Consider the following 5810-nt stretch of genomic DNA (forward strand, 5'->3'; position numbering starts at 1 on the left):
GTAAAATCTAGAGGATTGCTGCTATAAATGAGTCTGCGACAAAAATAAGAAATGTTGGTAAAAGTCCCAGAAAATGTCGCACCGACCGTCTCCATATGGTGTTTTCCATGAACGGCGTCGTACATACGTGTATTCACGGTGTACACCACGATGTTAGGCTACGTTCACATTTGCGTTGTGCGCCGCAGCGTCGGCGCCGCAGCGCACAACGCAAACAAAAACGCTGCAAAACGCATGCACAACGCTGCGTTTTGCGCCGCATGCGTCGTTTTTTTCATTGAATTTGGACGCAGCAAAAATGCAACTTGCTGCGTCCTCTGCGCCCCGACGCGGGCGCCGCAGCGACGCATGCGGCGCAAAACGCAAGTGCGCCGCATGTCCATGCGCCCCCATGTTAAATATAGGGGCGCATGACGCATGCGGCGCCGCTGCGGCGCCCGACGCTGCGGCGCTGGCCGCAAATGTGAACGTAGCCTTACTAAGGCTACGTTCACATTTGCGGTCAGCGCCGCGGCGCCGCATGCGTCATGCGCCCCTATACTTAACATGGGGGCGCATGGACATGCGTTGTGCTGCGTTTTGCGCCGCATGGCCGCAAGCGTTGGACGCAAGAAACGCATCAAGTTGCATTTTTTTTGCGTCCAACTTTCGGCCAAAAACGACGCATGCGGCGCAAAACGCAGCGTTTTAGCGTGCGTTTTGCCGCGTTTTTGTTTGCGTTGTGCGCTGCGGCGCCGACGCTGCGGCGCACAACGCAAATGTGAACGTAGCCTAAGGCTGCTTTCACACTAGCGTCAGTACGGGGCCGTCGCGCTGCGTCGGCCCGACGTACCGACGCATACTGTGAAAAAAATGCCCGACGGCAGCGGAAAAGTCCGGGGAGGAGGGGGCGGAGTTTTGGCCGTGGTCAAAAATGGCGGTCCCGATGCACAAAAAAACGTTACATGTAACTTTATTTGTGGCAGCAGTGCGCCAAAACACGACACAACCGTCACACGACAGTTGCAACGTGTGGCCATACGTCGCAATGCGTCGGTAATGTTAGTCTATGGGGAAAAAAGGCATCCTGCAGACAGCTTTGCAGGATGCGTTTTTTCTCCTAAACGACGCATTGCGACGTGCAGCCAAAAACGCTAGTGTGAAAGTAGCCTTATCTGCCCAAAAGGCTCCATGGCGCCAGTTTTGTTTTTCCGTTGATGGAGCTGATTGAGACCTCGTTTATTATGAGGTGAGCCGACATTTTAGCGATAGTAACTTGGTGTACATACAAAGATTTAATCACTTTTTGCTGCATTTTTTAGGAAGGTAATGCCATGTTCCCACCTTCAGTATTTGGTCAGTATTTTACCTCAGTATTTGTAAGCCAAAACCAGGAGTGGAACAATCAGTGGAAAAATGTAATAGAAACACGTCACCACTTCTGTATTTTTGATCCACTCTGGACTTTGGCTTACACATACTGATGTAAAATACTGACCAAATTCTGAAGGTGGGAACGTGCCCTTAAATTACCCCAAGAAATGTAATTCTGACATTTCCATTTTTTTCTCTTTACGGTTTGTACCATACAGGTTTGTAAAATGTTAAAACAGACTTAGGCTACTTTCACAAATCAGGTTTTTTTCCGTCAGGCTGGATCTGGCGTAAATTGTGAAAAACTGATGAAATTTATCCGTTTTACGGCGGATCCGGTTTTTAAAAACGCCCATGGGAGGCTCCCAAACGTGATTGGCTACTGAGAACCTATATATACAGTGTTCCTACAGCCCATCTTTGACAGGTTGTAGAGCAAGTTGCGAAGATGGAAGGCGTGATGGCAAACATTCTGAAGATTTCTGTGGATTTTACTGTTCAGGCAAATCGTTTGAAAGCGATTGTTCTGGAGAAGGAGCGAGAGAGACAGCAGTGCATCATGCGTCTGCGGCATTTGTGGATCCACCCAATGACAACACAGAGAATGACGCGTGGGGTTTATTCTACACTATACATGGAGCTACGGGGAGACCCAGAGAAGGTTTTCTCATATGTATGGATGAAAGCGGAGAACTTTGATTTATTGGTGGAACGAATTGGACACCTCATCAGAAGAAGTGACACATATTGCCGCGTCTCAGTTTCACCGGCGGAGCGTCTGATGGTGACTCTTCGGTAAGCCATTTTTATTGTATCTCCTACTGTTAAAGCTGACTTATAACTGTAATGTTATTGCTGGTATTTTGTACTCATTTTTCCCTTTTTTTTCACAGATTCCTTGCAACTGGAGAATCCCTTTCGTCACTCCATTTTCAGTTCAGACTTGGGATTTCTACAATATCGGGAATTGTGAAGCACACCTTCCGTGCATTGTGGGACTCTTTATATGGCGAGTTTATACCACATTCCACAAAGGAGAGTTGGCTGGAAATAGCAGACAAATTCCAGCAAATCTGTCAGTTTCCCAATTGCTTGGGCGCAGTGAACTGGAGACATCCGCATTGTCAAACCTGCTGAATCTGGATCGGAATATTTTAACTGTAAAATATATTTCTCCATTGTGCTCATGGCCATCGGTGACGCTGAATACAAATTTATAGCGGTCGATATTGGGGCCTATGGCCACTCCAATGATTCACAAGTTTTAAAATTGTCTGCAATGGGGCGTCATCTCTATGGAAACACCTTCCAATTTCCACCCCCAAGACCGCTGCCTGAAACCTCTGAGCCACCAATGCCATTTGTATGTGTTGGAGATGAAGTCTTCCAACTCTCGGAAGACCTGCTGAAACCATACTCCAGTAGTGGATTGACGCCAACTAAAAGAATTTTTAATTACTGCCTCACATGAGCACGAAGAATGGTGGAGTGCGCTTTTACGATTCTAACAGTCAAATGGCGAGTTCTATTGACCGCTATCAACTTGAAGACTGACACAGTGGACGAGGTTGTGAAAGCTTGTGTGGTCCTGCACAATTTTGTTATATGCAAGGAACAGATTTCCATTGATGACCACTCTTAAGAAACCACCTTGCATGATTATCATAACATTACTTTTAGAAGTTCTGTGTCAGTTTCCAGAATGAGGGACAAATTTGCTGAATACTTTATTTCACCTCAAGGAAGAGTTCACTGGCAGGATGAGAGAGTTTCAAGAATTTGTCTTGGACCTTCTTTACCCAAAGTATTGTATCTTTTTTACCCAAAGTAGTGTACCTGGTTGGGTTTTACCCCAAGTACCGTATATACTCGAGTATAAGCTGAGAATTTCAGCCCATTTTTTTAGGCTGAAATTGCCCCTCTCAGCTTATACTCGAGTCATTCCCAGGGGTCGGCACAGGAGGGGGAGCGGCAGCTGTCTAATCATACTCACCTGCTCCTGGCGCGGTCCCTGCACATCCCTGATTTTCTGGGCGCTGACAGCTTCTTCCTGTGTTGAGCGGTCACGTGGTACCGCTCATTACAGTAATGAATATGGATGCGACTCCACTCCCATAGGGGTGGAGCCGCATATTCATTACTGTAATGAGCAGTACAGGTAACCGCTCAACGCTGGAAGAAGCTGTCAGCGCCCGGAGAACCAGGGATGTGCAGGGACCGCGCCAGGAGCCGGTGAGTATAATGGGGGCATTGCGCGATATTCGCCTGTCCTCGTTCCACCGCCGGGCTCCGTCTTCCGCATCCTTTGTCTGTGACATTCAGGTCAGAGGGCACAATGACGTGTTAGGCTACTTTCACACTAGCGTCGGGCTCGGCCCGTCGCAGCGCGTCGGGCCGAGGTTACCGACGCTAGCGTTGTATACGCCGCACAACGGGGGCAGCGGATGCATTTTTCCAGCGCATCCGCTGCCCCATTGTGAGGTGCAGGGAAGTGCGGGGAGGTGGGGGCTGAGTTCCGGCCGCGCATGCGCGGTCGGAAAAAGCGGACCGTCGGCAGCAAAAAACATGTAACGTTTTTTGCAGCCGACGGTCCGCCACAACACGGCGCAACTGTCGCACGACGGTTGCGACGTGTGTCAATTCGTCGCAATGCGACATTAATGTGTCACGGGGGAACTAGGTGAGCGAGAGCTAAAAACCTGGGCCCCTGCAGTTTCCCTCAGACTAGGGAACTCCTGACTGACCCTCTACCTGGAGTTTACACTGATGGTGTGCATGTCCAGGCCTCGAACCTCACCCTAACTCCTGTAATAACCATAGGCTGATACCTCCCCCCTCCACCCAGTGAAGAGGTAATATTCCAATACCCACAGATAGGACAGACAAGGATAAAGGAAAATGTACACCACGCCGCAGTCACTCAGGAATACACTATAAATGTGCAGGGCAAAATAAATACAAATATAGGAAGGAGTAAATAAGACAGAGGAAAATACACCACCAGCAACGAATCTCCAAACCAGCTCTCCACTCCAGACCGACATAACAACGCACAAGAGAGAAGCTATAATCAGCGACGCCCAATGAACAGGAGAGCTATTTAAAGGCCATGGGAATAGCCCAGCATCCAATCCGAGGATCAGGTAAATTAACCCCGGAACAGTTAGACAAAATCTAGCAGACGCCAGTGAGCAAATAGTGGTCAACAGCGGGATTACGGCTGTCTGTCGGACGACCTAGTCTGAACAGCGTCCGACATGACAGTACCCCGCCTTCTACGAGGGACCCCAGGGCCCTCACGGCTTATAGGACCTGGCTTGTCTGGATGCCGACGATGAAAAAACCTGACAAGCCGATCCGCATGAATGTCCGAGGCTGGTACCCAGGACCTCTCCTCAGGCCCATAACCACGCCAGTGTACCAAGTACTGTAAAGTGCGACGCACTACACAAGAGTCAACCACCTTGGAGACTTCAAACTCCAAATTACCATCCACCAAGACTGAAGGTGGCATAGGCGCCGTGTCCACAGAACCCACCACCTTCTTTAGAAGAGACCTGTGGAACACGTTGTGTATCTTATACACCGTAGGGAGCTCCAATCGGTACGCTACTGGGTTAATGGCGGCGGTGACCCTAAATGGACCAATAAACCATGGACCCAATTTAAGGGACGGTATTTTGAGTCTTATGTTTTTTGTGGATAACCACACCCAGTCATCCACACTCAGGTCCGGACCTGGCACACGCCTACTGTCAGCCACACGTTTGTACCTAGCACCCACACTCAACAGGCGCTGTTTAACTCTCCTCCAGACTGATGACAATTGTGTCCCCAACTGGTCCTCCTCTGGAACGCCAGAAGAGCCCCTCTGACTCAAGGTACAAAATTGAGGATGTAGCCCGTAAACACAAAAAAACGGAGACTCCCCAAACGACTCCTGGCGGTGATTATTGATGGCAAACTCAGCCAAAGGAAGAAAGGTAGACCACTCCTCCTGGTTATCAGAGACAAAACAGCGTAAGTACTGTTCCAAATTTTGGTTCATATGCTCAGTCTGACCATTTGACTGAGGAGGAAACGCCGAAGAATGAGATAACTTGATCCCCAGACGTGCGCAAAATGCTCTCCAAAATTTTGCCACAAACTGAGACCCCCTATCAGACACGATGTCAGACGGAACCCCATGAAGTCTGACCACCTCCTGCACAAACACCTGAGCCAGAGTCTTAGCGTTAGGCAACGAAGGCAAAGACACAAAGTGCGACATTTTTGAAACCCGATCAACAATCACCAAGATGACCGTGTTCCCAGCTGATGAGGGCAAATCAGTGATGACATCCATGGAGATTTCCGTCCAAGGCTTACTGGGTACCTCAAGAGGAAGTAGTGTGCCAACAGGACGGGAGCGAGGCGTCTTAGCCCTAGCACACGTGGTACAAGCTGACACGTATGAG

Source organism: Ranitomeya variabilis, chromosome 5 (assembly GCF_051348905.1).
Source record: "Ranitomeya variabilis isolate aRanVar5 chromosome 5, aRanVar5.hap1, whole genome shotgun sequence".
In the NCBI taxonomy this organism is placed as follows: Eukaryota; Metazoa; Chordata; class Amphibia; order Anura; family Dendrobatidae; genus Ranitomeya; species Ranitomeya variabilis.